This window comes from Dama dama, chromosome 6 (genome assembly GCF_033118175.1).
Source record: "Dama dama isolate Ldn47 chromosome 6, ASM3311817v1, whole genome shotgun sequence".
In the NCBI taxonomy this organism is placed as follows: domain Eukaryota; kingdom Metazoa; phylum Chordata; class Mammalia; order Artiodactyla; family Cervidae; genus Dama; species Dama dama.
Window position 1 is genome coordinate 44,318,070 of NC_083686.1, and position 14,357 is coordinate 44,332,426.

The 14,357-nt window shown below is 39.5% G+C and overlaps 1 protein-coding gene across 14 annotated transcripts in view; it reads left to right on the forward strand.

The window, feature by feature from the left end:
• The window catches only part of CLOCK (clock circadian regulator), a 126,770-nt gene that overhangs the window by 18,694 nt on the left and 93,719 nt on the right, over positions 1–14,357 (forward strand). For 5 of the 14 annotated variants that reach the window (XM_061145925.1, XM_061145921.1, XM_061145920.1 and 2 more), the window contains one exon: positions 9,827–9,927. The exons of the other annotated variants lie outside the window; for them this stretch is intronic. The gene's annotated coding sequence lies outside the window, so the exon portion shown is untranslated. The remainder of the gene's footprint in view (positions 1–9,826; positions 9,928–14,357) is intronic. 14 annotated transcript variants of the gene reach the window in all.

Here is a 14,357-nt window from a genome sequence, read left to right on the forward strand (position 1 = left end):
TTTCAGATCTGGTTTCCTTGGTGTGTATGCCCAGGAGTGGGATTGCAGGGTCATATGGCAGTTCTATTTCCAGTTTTTAAAGAAATCTCCACACTGTTCTCCATAGCGGCTGTACTAGTTTGCATTCCCACCAACAGTGTAAGAGGGTTCCCTTTTCTCCACACCCTCTCCAGCATTTATTGCTTGTAGACTTTTGGATAGCAGCCATCCTGACTGGCATGTAATGGTACCTCATTGTGGTTTTGATTTGCATTTCTCTGATGATGAGTGATGTTGAGCATCTTTTCATGTGTTTGTTAGCCATCTGTATGTCTTCTTTGGAGAAATGTCTGTTTAGTTCTTTGGCCCATTTTTTGATTGGGTCATTTATTTTTTTGGAATTGAGCTTCAGGAGTTGCTTGTATATTTTTGAGATTAATCCTTTGTTTCTTCATTTGCTATTATTTTCTCCCAATCTGAGGGCTGTCTTTTCATCTTACTTACAGTTTCCTTTGTTGTGCAAAAGCTTTTAAGTTTCATTAGGTCCCATTTGTTTCTTTTTGCTTTTATTTCCAATATTCTGGGAGGTGGGTCATAGAGGATCCTGCTGTGATTTATGTCGGAGAGCGTTTTGCCTATGTTCTCCTCTAGGAGTTTTATAGTTTCTGGTCTTACATTTAGATCTTTAATCCATTTTGAGTTTATTTTTGTGTATGGTGTTAGAAAGTGTTCTAGTTTCATTCTTTTACAAGTGGTTGACCAGTTTCCCCAGCACCACTTGTTAAAGAGGTTGTCTTTTTTCCATTGTATATCCTTCCCCCTTTGTCGAAGATAAGGTGTCCATAGGTTCGTGGATTTATCTCTGGGCTTTCTATTCTGTTGCAGTGATCTATATTTCTGTCTTTGTGCCAGTACCATACTGTCTTGATGACTGTGGCTTTGTAGTAGAGTCTGAAGTCAGGCAGGTTGATTCCTCCAGTTTCATTCTTCTTTCTCAAGATTACTTTGGCTATTCGAGGTTTTTTGTATTTCCATACAAATTGTGAAATTATTTGTTCTAGTTATGTGAAAAATACCGTTGGTAGCTTGATAGGGATTGCATTGAATCTATAGACTGCTTTGGGTAGAATAGCCATTTTGACAATATTGATTCTTCCAATCCATGAACACGGTATGTTTCTCCATCTGTTTGCGTCCTCTTTGATTTCTTTCATCAGTGTTTTATAGTTTTCTATGTATAGGTCTTTTGTTTCTTTAGGTAGATACACTCCTAAGTATTTTATTCTTTTTGTTGCAATGGTGAATGGTATTGTTTCCTTAATTTCTCTTTCTCTTTTCTCATTGTTAGTGTATAGGAATGCAAGGGATTTCTGTGTGTTAATTTTATATCCTGCAACTTTACTATATTCATTGATTAGCTCTAGTAATTTTCTGGAAGAGTCTTTAGTGTTTTCTATGTAGAGGATCATGTCATCTGCAAACAGTGAGAGTTTCACTTCTTCTTTTCCTATCTGGATTCCTTTTACTTCTTTTTCTGCTCTGATTGCTGTGGCCAAAACTTCCAACACTATGTTGAAAAGTATGGTGAGAGTGGGCACCCTTGTCTTGTTCCTGATTTCAGGGGAAATGCTTTCAATTTTTCACCATTGAGGGTAATGCTTGCTGTGGGTTTGTCATATATAGCTTTTATTATGTTGAGGTATGTTCCTTCTATGCCTGCTTTCTGGAGAGTTTTAATCATAAATGGGTGTTGAATTTTGTCAAAGGCTTTCTCTGCAGCTATTGAGATAATCATATGGTTTTTATCTTTCAATTTGTTAATGTGGTGTATTACATTGATTGATTTGCGGATATTAAAGAATCCTTGCATTCCTGGGATAAAGCCCACTTGGTCATGGTGTATGATTTTTTTAATATGTTGTTGGATTCTGTTTGCTAGAATTTTGTTAAGGATTTTTGCATCTATGTTCATCAGTGATATTGGCCTGTAGTTTTCTTTTTCTGTGGCATCTTTGTCTGGTTTTGGAATTAGGGTGATGGTGGCCTCATTGAATGAGTTTGGAAGCTTACCTTCTTCTGCAGTTTTCTGGCAGAGTTTGAGTAAGATAGGTGTTAGCTCTTCTCTAAATTTTTGGTAGAATTCAGCTGTGAAGCCATCTGGTCCTGGGCTTTTGTTTGCTGGAAGATTTCTGATTACAGTTTCGATTTCCTTGCTTGTGATGGCTCTGTTAAGATCTTCTATTTCTTCCTGGTTCAGTTTTGGAAAGTTATACTTTTCTAAGAATTTGTCCATTTCATCCAAGTTGTCCATTTTATTGGCATAGAGCTGCTGGTAGTAGTCTCTTATGATCCTTTGTATTTCAGTGTTATCTGTTGTGATCTCTCCATTTTCATTTCTAATTTTGTTAATTTGGTTCTTCTCCCTTTGTTTCTTAATGAGTCTTGCTAATGGTTTGTCAATTTTGTTTATTTTTTCAAAAAACCAGCTTTTAGCTTTGTTGATTTTTGCTATGGTCTCTTTAGTTTCTTTTGCATTTATTTCTGCCCTGATTTTTAAGACTTCTTTCCTTCTGCTAACCCTGGGGTTCTTCATTTCTTCCTTCTCTAATTGCTTTAGGTGTAGAGTTAGGTTATTTATTTGGCTTTTTTCTTGTTTCTTGATGTAAGCCTGTAATGCTATGAACCTTCCCCTTAGCACTGCTTTTACAGTGTCCCATAGGTTTTGGGTTGTTGTGTTTTCATTTTCATTCATTTCTATACATATTTTGATTTCTTTTTTGATTTCTTCTATGATTTGTTGGTTATTCAGAAGCATGTTATTTAGCCTCCATATGTTTGAATTTTTAACAATTTTTTTCCTGTAATTGAGACCTAATCTTACTGCACTGTGGTCAGAAAAGATGACTGGAATGATTTCAATTCTTTTGAATTTACTAAGACTAGATTTATGGCCCAGGATGTGATCTATTCTCGAGAAGGTTCCGTGTGCACTTGAGAAAAATGTGAAGTTGATTGTTTTGGGGTGAAATGTCCTATAGATATCAATTAGGTCTAGCTGGTCCATTGTGTCATTTAAGGTTTGTGTTTCCTTGTTAATTTTCTGTTTAGTTGATCTATCCATAGTTGTGAGTGGGGTATTAAAGTCTCCCACTATTATTGTGTTACTATTAATTTCCTCTTTCATACTCGTTAGTGTTTGCCGTACATATTGTGGTGCTCCTATGTTGGGTGCATATATATTTATAATTGTTTATCTTCTTCTTGGATTGTTCCTTTGATCATTATGTAGTGTCCTTTGTCTCTTTTCACATCCTTTATTTGAAAGTCTATTTTATCTGATACGAGTATTGTGACTCCTGCTTTCTTTTGTTCTCCGTTTGCATGAAATATTTTTTTCCAGCCCTTCACTTTTAGTCTGTATGTGTCTCTTGTTTTGAGGTGGGTCTCTTGTAGACAGCATATATAGGGGTCTTGTTTTTGTATCCATTCAGCCAGTCTTTGTCTTTTGGTTGATGCATTCAACCCATTTACATTTAAGGTAATTATGGATAGGTGTGGTCCCGTTGCCATTTACTTTGTTGTTTTGGGTTCACGTTTATACAGCCTTTATAAGAAGATCCTTTAGCATTTGTTGAAGAGCTGGTTTGATGGTGCTGAATTCTCTCAGCTTTTGCTTGTCTGTAAAGCTTTTGAATTCTCCTTCATATCTGAATGAGATCCTTGCTGAGTACAGTAATCTAGGTTGTAGGTTATTCTCTTTCATTACTTTAAGTATGTCCTACCATTCCCTTCTGGCCTGGAGGGTTTCTATTGAAAGATCAGCTGTTATCCTTATGGGAATCCCTTTGTGTGTTATTTGTTGTTTCTCCCTTGCTGCTTTTAATATTTGTTCTTTGTGTTTGATCTTTGTTAATTTGATTAATATGTGTCTTGGGGTGTTTCACCTTGGGTTTTTCCTGTTTGGGACTCTCTGGGTTTCTTGGACTTGGGTGGCTATTTCCTTCCCCATTTTAGGGAAGTTTCCAGCTATTATCTCCTCGAGTATTTTCTCACGGCCTTTCTTTTTGTCTTCTTCTATTGGGACTTCTATGATTCGAATGTTGGGGCGTTTCACATTGTCCCAGAGGTCCCTGAGGTTGTCCTCATTTCTTTTGATTCTTTTTTCTTTTTTCCTCTCTGCTTCATTTATTTCCACCATTTTATCTTCTACCTCACTTATCCTATCTTCTGTCTCCATTATTCTACTCTTGGTTTCCTCCAGAGTGTTTTTGATCTCATGTATTGCATTATTCATTTTTAATTGACTCTTTTTTATTTCTTCTAGGTCTTTATTAAACATTTCTTGCATCTTCTCAATCTTTGTCTCCAGGCTATTTATCTGTAACTCCATTTTGTTTTCAAGATTTTGGATCATTTTTATTATCATTATCCTAAATTCTTTTTCAGGTAGATTCCCTATCTCCTCCTCTTTTGTTTCACTTGGTGGGCATTTTTCATGTTCCTTTACCTGTTGGGTATTTCTCTGCCTTTTCATCTTGTTTAGATTGCTGTGTCTGGAGTGGGCTTTCTGTATTCTGGAGGTCTGTGGTTCCTTTTTATTGTGGAGGTTTTACCCAGTGGGTGGGGTTGGACGATTGGCTTGTCGAGGTTTCCTGGTTAGGGAAGCTTGCGTCGGTGTTCTGGTGCATGGAACTAGATTTCTTCTCTCTGGAGTGCAATGGAGTGCCCAGTAATGAGTTTTGAGATGGGTCCATGTGTTAGGTGTGACTTTGGGCAGCCTGTATGTTGACATTCAGGGCTATGTTCCTGCGTTGCTGGAGAATTTGCGTGGTATGTCCTGCTCTAAAACTTATTGGCTCTCGGGTGGTGGTTGGTTTCAGTGTAGGTATGGAGGCTTTTGGACGGTCTCTTATTACTTAAAGTTCCATGTAGTCAGGAGTTTTCTGGTGTTCTCAGGTTTTGGGCTTAAGTCTCCTGCCTCTGGATTTCAGTTTTATTCTTCCAGAAGCCTCAAGACTCCTCCAGCTATACAGCACTGATGATAAAACTTCTAGGTTAAAGGTGAAAAGATTCTCCACAGTGAGGGACACCCAGAGAGGTTCACAGAGTTACATGAAGAAGAGGAGAGGGAGGAGGGAGATAGAGATGAGCAGGAGGAGAAAAAGGGGGACTCGAGAGGAGAGAGACAGATCTACGCAGTTGTCTGTTCCCAGAGTGTTGTTCTCCGTAGCCCAGTCACCTACAAAGATTCACAGAATTGGATTCGGAAGAGAAGGGGAAAGGAGGAAACAGAGGTGTTCTGAGGTAGAAAACAGAGAGTCAAGATTGGGAGAGAATAATCAACACACTCCTGAATAAAAATGGGAACTGAATATTGGATTCTTAAATGTCCACAATTTATATCATATACTGAAAAACAAAGATTAAAAATCTAGAGTAGAGGTTAGACTCTTAAAAATACAATATTAAAAACAACAACCAAAACACAAAAAAAATTTTATAAATATATATGAAGTTCGGTTTAAAAGTAGGGCTTCTCTTTTTTTTTTTTGCAAGGTTATAGTGTAATGAAAATGAAAATTAAGGAGTAGTAGAGGAGTAATAGAGGACTTTAAAAGGAAATAAGAGAATAATAAAAATAGAAAAAAGAAGAGAAAAAGGAAAAAAAAAAAACAAGAAAAAAATTTTTTCCCTAATTAAAAAAATCATAAAAATCTATGAAAATGAATGTTAAGGAGTAATGGGGGAGTAATAGGGAATTTTAAAGGAAAATAAAAGAGAAAAAAGAAAAAAAAATTTTTTTTAATTAAAAGAAAAAAAAAGTAAAAATATATCTAGGAATTTCTCTGGAGCTGTTGTGGTCAGTGTGGGTTTGGTTCAGTTTCAGATAGCTCCTCGTTCCAGCTTACACTTCTTGATATCTACAGGCCCCTTCTGGTGTAGTAAGTGTTTTCTACAGGGATTTTAATCTGTTGCACCAGTCCCTTCTGAAGCGGTTCCCTTTGTTTACTTGGCTTCTGTTTGCTGGTCTCTTCAGAGCCTCATTTCCGCCCTGACACAGGCGGGCGGAGGTGGTCTCTTACTCAGGTTGCTAGTTCCGTCGCGCTGCGGGGAGGGGCTGGCACTGCTTTCCCCATCTATGCTGCTGAGGCTCCTGGCTGCTCTACATGGAGCGGGCCCTGCGGTGCCAGCCCTCGGGTGTTCCACAAAAGCGCGGCCCAAGCAGCTCAGGCAGCCAGGAGCTTGACGGGCGCACTCTCCCCGGGTGCGTGCGCCTTCTCCCCTCCGGGTCCCCAGCCCCAGTCCCCGTCCGCGCCGTTGGGTGCCTGTGCCCTGTGTCTAGCCGCGACCCTCCCGGCGGATGTCGACCATCCAGAATCTCAGGAGGTCTTTGCTTAGAAACTGGAGGCCTGTTTGCAGTGCGGTAGGGGATGCGGTCCTTGGGGCCGAGCCTGCCCCTTTCCCCTCCCCGCTGCCTCCTGCCTCCCGCGGGGCTGGGCCGGTCCGCAGCCTGCGAGCTCTTCTCTGGACTTGCTCAGACCCTTTGTTCTGTGAACGGCCGGCAGTGTGTCCGGGCAGGTTAATTTTCTCTCTCTCTCTCGCTATCCCACAGTTTAAGTTGGAACGTCACAAAAGCTCCCTCCGATTGTCCTCAGGGCACTCCGGCCCGGTCCTTACCCTAAGCAATGCCGCCCGCTCCTCTCCGTTCCGCCCCCACTTGCTGTTGGCGATGCGGGCGTCTGGGGTACTTTTCTGCTGGGAGTTGCTTTTAGGCACGTAATCTGTGGGTTTTATTTATTCTTCCCCTCCCAGTCAGGTTGCCCTCCGAGATTCAAAAACTTCCCCTAGACCCACCAGTGCGAGGGTTTCCTGGTGTTTGAAAACTTTCTCTATTAAGACTCCCTTCCCTGGACGGATCTCCGTCCTTAGCTCTTTTGTCTCCCTTTTTATCTTTTATATTTTGTCCTACCTCCTTTTGAAGACAATGGGCTGCTTTTCTGGGCGCCTGATGACCTCAGCTAGCGATCAGAAGTGGTTTTGTGAAGCTTGCTCTGCGTTCAATTGTTCTTTTGATGAATTTGTAGGAGAGAAAGTGGTCTCCCCGTCCTACTCCTCCGCCATCTTGGCTCCTGCCCCGGTATATTCTTTTTTTAATGTTTTGGAGAATTTTTTCCTGTGAAGCCACTTGGTCCTAGGCTTTTCTTTATTGAGATCTGCTTTTATTTCTTGATTTGTTGTCTTTGTTCAGTGACTCAGTTGTGTCCAACTCTTCGCAACTCCATGGACTGTAGCACGTCAGGCTTCCCTGTCCTTCACCATCTCCTGGAGCTTGCTCAAACTCATGTCCATTGAGTCAGTGATGCCATCCAACCATCTTATCCTCTGTCATCCCCTTCTCCTCCTGCCTTCAGTCTTTCCCAGCGTCACGGTCTTTTCTAATGAGTCAGCTCTGCACATTAGGTGGTATTGAAGCTTCAGCTTTAGCATCAGTCCTTCCAATGAATATTTAGGATTGATTTCCTTTAGGATTGACTGGTTTGATCTCCTTGCTGTCCAAGATTACTCTCAGGAGTCTTCTCCAGCACCACCGTTCAAGAGCATCAGTTCTTCAGTGCTCAGCCTTCTTTATGGTCCAACTCTCACATCCATACATGACCACTGGAAAAACCACAGCTTTGACTATATGGACCTTTGTCGGCAGAGTAATGTCTCTGCTTTTCAATATGCTGTCTAGGTGTGTATAGCCTTTCTTCCAAGGAGCAAGTGTCTTTTAATTTCATGGCTGCAGTCACCATCGGCAGTGATTTTGGAGCCCAACAAAATAAAGTCTGTTTCCATTTTTTCCCCATCTATTTGCCATGAAGTTATGGGACCAGACGCCATTATGTTAGTTTTTTGAATGTTGAGTTCTAAGCCAGCTTTTTCGCTCTCCTCTTTCACCTTCATCAAGAGGCCCTTAGGCCCTCTTTGCTTTCTGCCATAAGGGTGGTGTCATCTGCATATCTGAGGTTATTGATGTTTCTCCGGCAATCTTGTTTCCAACTTGTGCTTCATCGAGTACAGCATTTCTCATGACGTACTCTGCATGTAAGTTAAATAAGCAGGGTGACAATTTATAGCCTTGACATACTCCTTTCCCAATTTTAAACTGGTCCATCCTTCCATGTCTGGTTCTAACTGTTGCTTCTTGACCTGCATGCAGGTTTCTCAGGAGACAGGTAAGGTTTATTTCTTGATTAACTCACTTTAAATTATTCTCTTGATTTTGCTGAGAGTGATGAGGATTTAACTTACTTTTGCTGTCCTTAATCACTCATCTCTCTTCATCCTAAAGTTTGAAATAGTATAATTAGTTCTTTCATTTGGTACCTGTGCAATTGTAAATATAATGTTTCTTCTACATTATATTTTAAATCCCTACTATGTAAGATAAGAACAGTAGGGCCTTTAGGATAGTAGGGCCTTTATCCATTTCTCTATCTTGTCTTTTCTTCGCCTTCACTTTCATTTCTACCTCTTCTTTTGTGTGTGACCGGGTTGATTGCATGACATTTTTATTCTGTTGTGTAATGAGATTTAAGACATTGCAGTGGTTAAGACTCCACGCTCCCAATGCAGAGGGCACAGGTTTGATCCCTGGTTGGGGAACTGAGACCTTGCATGCTGCATGGTATGGCCAAAACAAAAACATTCAGGCTTTTCAGTAGGTTGATTCTAAAAGCTGAACATAGTAAATTACAGTTACTCATTGAGCTGTGTGTTTTTCATGAGTACAAAGTTATAATGGAACTCAAAAAAAAAAATGTTATCAAAAAAAACGTAAGTTTAGTTATCTTAGGGCAGATTTTTTCACAGTCATGCCACGAGTTTGCCTTATATTCTGACTTGTTTGTTTAAACTTGTTCATCCCCCCCCCATTCTGTAATTACCTTTTTTTCCTTGATAGAAATGTTTCCTGCTTGAATCACAGTATCTTTTATTTGTTGGAAGGAATCCCTGGTTTTCCTAGAGACATCTCTTTTAGAGTTTTCCTACTTCCTTCAGTCTTCGTAAGAGGGAAGCCTGCTGAGTATCTGACATTCTGAGATACTCTTTCACTGCATTTCTGGGTTTGATTTACTGTTCCTTAGATATCCCATCTTCCTGTTTCGTGGCATTCTCTTTCTTTTTGCTGGAATATGTTCCAAAGTAACTTCAATATACAGGATACTTAAGATGTAAATATTCTTGAATGCCTGAACATGGCCTTCACCTGGTTCATAATTGCTTGGTAGTTTGAGTGTAGAAATTTAGATTCAGAGTGAATTTCCTTTTGAACTTATGAGCTTTTCTCTGTTCTGTTTAAATCAAGATGGTAGGAAAGCTGATGCCACTCTGAGTCTTGTTACATTTTAGTAACCCTTTCCCTTCCTCTCTTTGGGAACTTTAGTGTCTCACTGTTGTCTTTGTCAGTCAGTCGGTTCAGTCTCTCAGTCGTGTCCGACTCTTTGCGACCCCATGAATCGCAGCACTCCAGGCCTCCCTGTCCATCACCAACTCCCGAAGTCTACTCAAACTCATGCCCATCGAGTCGGTGATACCATCCAGCCATCTCATCTTCTGTCGTCCCCTTCTCCTCCTGCCCCCAATCCCTCCCAGCATCAGGGACTTTTCAGATGAGTCAGCTCTTCGCATGAGGTTGTCTTTGTAGTTCTGGAATTTTATAGTTACATATCTAGGTATATGCCCAGTAGCTCACTTGTGTCTGACTCTTTTTGTGACCCCATGGGATGTAGCCTGCCAGGCTCCTCTAGCCATGGAATTTTCCAGGCAAGAATACTAGAGTGGTTGCCATTTCTTCCTGCAGGGGATCTTCTCAACCCATGGATCGAACCCACAGTGCCTGTGTCTGCTGCATTGGCGGGTGGATTCTTCACCATTGTGCCATCAGTGAAGCCCTGTGTCTAGGTATGAGTTGTTGTTATTCTATCTGAACTCTCTGGAGTTGATAGACCTTTTCTGTTGAAATGCAGGTGTTTCCATTCAGGTATAGGAAATGTTCTCACTGTTTTTTGGTAATATTTCTTGGTTTTCTATGTTCTTTCACTTTGGAATTCTCATCAGCAGAATATTGGCTTTCTGGTTTGATCCTTATATCATATCTCTTATGTTTTCTGTCATTGCCTTTTTATTCCTTATTCTTACAGATTTCTTTAGCTACATGTTCTTGCTTTTCTGTGAATGTCTGTAAGCAGATTGTAAGTATTCCAGTACCTTTGCTTATTTTCTGTTGGTGTTATTTCAAGAGGCAACATAGTATAGTTGTTAAAAGCATATACAATAGAACTAGACTGCCAGACTGTGTCTTAAGATCCCAGCTCCACTACTTAATAACCATATGACCTTAGGTAAATTATTTAACCTTTCTGCGCTCTCTTTCTGAGCTATGAAATGAGGATAACTACTTTGTGGGCAAAGGAGTTCATATTTGTAAAGTATTTACAACAATTCTTGGTGTTATAAAATCTGTATCATTGTAGCATTCTGTTTTTGTTTTATTGAATGCAGTTTCTTTAGGAGTGTCTTAAGGATATTTCGATTGTTTAATCCTTTTCTTCTGTACCTGAATACTTTGTGAGCCTTCTGGGGTTAATTTAGTATTTACCTTTGTCTTTTTCTAGCTGTGGTTTCTCCTCATATGAAATTACATAGTTGACTCATGTATATTGCTACAGGAATGTCTTGATTACTTTCTATAGCTACAGTGGGGTGTTTTTTTCTTGTTGGATAGGTGGGGTTTTTTCTTAATTGCTTTCTCTGTTTGAAAAGACTGGTTGGTAATTCTTAGTACATAGATGGAGTGTCTTGTCTGCTGGCAAGTTTAGGTTTAGAGCAGAAGGGCAGGGAACCTCTTGTGATTCTCAGGAGCTTTCTATTTGTCGTATTCACCATAGACTCGCAGGACACTAACATTCCTCTGGTTTCTTTATGAGCAGTTTGCCAGATTTCTGCTAGATTTCTTTAGAAAAGAGTGGCACAGTTTTTGGCTTAGGGTTGCCACTGGGCTTGCCTAGCCAAGAAGTGGGTGCAGAGAAAGGAGACAGGTAAAACTTTTTCCTAGGTCACCAGTATTCAGCCTCTTTATCTGCTAATTTGAGTCTAGAGTCTCAGAACGATTGACTGAGGCCTCCACGGTAGTCCCTCTGTGTGTGAATTTTGAACTGTGCTTTCCCTAGTTTTACTTAACCTGTTAACACACTTTGGATCTTCTTTCTATTCTCTAGAAATCTACTGTGTCATTTCATCTGTTCATAACTTCCTACTCCATTCTTTTCATTGTTTTATAGATCTTAAACTTTTCGTACTTCTGTGCTGTCTTACCAGTAGGCATTCCAAAGGGGAAAGTGAGACAAAACTGTCATCATCTTTGATTCTTCAGGTTTTCTTTTTTTAAGGGGGAAAAAAAAAAAAAAGAATGAAAGGAATTGTCACTTCACTTCTAAATACTTCTGTAGTTAAAAAGTTCTGATCAAACAATATAAGAAGGTATTTCTTTAATACCTCTAAGTGTTAGCTACTCAGTCGTGTCCAACTCTCTGTGATCCCACAGACTAGCCCACCAGCTCCTCCGTCCATGGGATTTCCCAGGCAAGAATACTGGAGTGGGTAGCGATTTCCTTCTCCAGGGCATCTTCCTGACCCAGGGATCAGACCCGGGTCTCCCTCATTGTGGGCAGATTCTTTACCGCCTCAGCCACCAGGGACGGTAAAATACTTCTATATGTTTTTTTAAAATGTAAAGATATTTTCTTACATAAACTCTATCATATCTAACCAAATTAACCATAGTTTCTTAATACTATATAATACCTAGTTCTTATTTAGATCTTTTCCAGTTGTTTGAAAAATACCTTTTTATATTGTTTGAATCAGAATTCAGATGGGATATTAGCAGTTAGTTGTTATGTTTCTTGAGTCCTTTTTTTTTCTTAAGAGTACAGTTTATTCGGGAGAAAAGTGATACCGGTTTGTAGATCACCTTTGATAGAAAATGTTTGTACCAGCTATGTATTACACAGTTCTGCTCCAGTTCTTAAGAATTCAAAATCTTCCTCAAATAACATATGCTTTTGTTTTAATGGAATACATATACAATAGTAGTACAGAATAGAATGATGAACTCTCAGCTTTAATAACTATCAACTCAGGACCTGTCTTGTTTTGTCTATACCTTCAGCTGTGTACCTCCTCCTGAATCTGTTTGAAGCATATTCCACATCTAATTCATCTGTAAATATTTCTAAGTATATATATATATATATATATATATAAGAAACTAGATCAGTTCTATAGACTATTTCTCATTCTGAATTTATCTGGTTGCTTCTTCTTGATGTCATTTTACTTACTCCTTTTCTGTATTGATTTAAATTGAAAGTTTGATCTAAAGCAGTGTTTCTCAAGCTTTTTTTTTATTATTACTCCTTTAAAGGGCCTTTTCAGACATTTTTTTTTTCTTTATTGTCTGCTTCATGAGACCCAAGAGTAGAGCATTGTGCTTTGGAAGGCAAGAAACCATTTTAATTTCCACTGAAGATTTTTTTCCGCCACTGGATGTGACACTGTAACTCTTAAGAATGTACAATATAAAGATTTGATTCTAAAAAAAAAAAAAAAGATTTGATTCTGTAGTTTGACTCTTTGTTGTTGTTTAGTTGCTAAGTTGTGTCTGATTCTTCGTGACCCCCATGGACTGCAGCATGCCAGGCTTCCCTGTCCTTCACTGTCTCCTGCAGTTTGCTCAAACTGATGTTCATTGAGTCGGTGATGCCGTCCAGTGATCTTCTCCTCCTGCCCTCAATCTTGCCCAGCATCAGGGTCTTTTCCAGTGAATTGGCTCTTGACATCAGGTGACCAAAGTGTTGGAGCTTCAGCTTCAGCATCAGTCCTTCCAGTGAGTGTTCAGTGTCGATACCCTTTAGGATGGACTGGCTGGATCTCCTTGCAGTCCAAGGGACTCTCAAAAGTCTTCTCCAGCTCCACAATTTCAAAGTATCAGTTCTTCAGCACTCAACTTTATTATGGTCCAGTTCTCGCATTTGTACATGACTACTGGAAACACCATAGAAAAACTGGAAAAAGCAAAGTTTGACTCTTTACATAAGAACATTTTATAAGTAGGATATGTTATAAAAACATAATTGCTAGGGGGTATCAATTTTCATTTCAGTGAGTAAAACTCCATGAGGGCAGGAATTTGGTGTTTTTTCCCCCTTATCATTGGATATGTAGAACCTATCATAGTAAGTGAATGAATGAGCAAGGAACAGAATTTCCAACTCCTTGTCTAACGGAACTGCTAGTTGAAAGAGAAATAACCCAATTAATGTTGTGAAATCTTTTGTTTTTGTTAATTAATCTTTAAAATAGTACTTTTCCTATTGAAGGGTAATTAAAATTCTTTTAATATGGTGGAAAGAAGTATCATTAACATTTCTAATAATTTTCATTTCAATTGTTAATAAAAATTAATGATGATCTTTGGACTGTTTGTAAAACCATACTGGAAATAGAGAGTAATAAAAAGCACCATCTCACAGGGATGTTGTGAGGATTAAATTTGTTAATACATGTAAAGCACTTACAACTAGACTTCATACAGAATAAAATGCTTGACAACTATTCATTAGTAATTGAGGATGGTGCTGGGACTCTTCTTTCCCTTCATTTTGCAGGAGGGCTCCTGATGGTTAGTTGATCACTTCTTCCATTCGTAGTGAGGTTGGCAGTTTTCTCTCAGGCCCTTCCAAAAACTCCATGATAGGATCATCATCCTTAAGACTTTCCGTCAGCTTTCTTTGCAGGGGTCCTCTTCTAAGACCCTTGATGACAGAGGGCTGAGAAGAGCTGCAGAACGGTTATTCTATTGCAGTCAAGTGGTGAGGGCTTAAAGTGAGCTCTGCCTGTTAGCCCTGTGTGACTGAGTGGTGCAAGGCAAATTGTTCTAACTCCTTACTTTCTTCCTTTGCCCATATCTCATCTCAGAGAATGACCTTCTCATCTCTTTGCTTACTCTGAGCAGTCACACCCGACTTCTTTTACTTTCACACAGATGCCATATCCTCTCCTACATCTGCCCCTTTGAACATGCTGTTCCCTTTAATGTAACATATTCTTTCTCTCCCCTCCCCAGTTGCTTTATTTGGTCAGATCCTACTCATGCTTGCATTAATTACCTCTTTTTTAGGAGACATTTTCTAACAAATTCCCACCAGACTAGTTTGTATCTCTGCCATGCTCCCCTTTCACACCATCATGGTTTTAAAATCTTTCATCCTATTTGGAGTAACCCTACAGACTGAACTCCAGAGGGATTGATAGAATCTGACATGTTCATT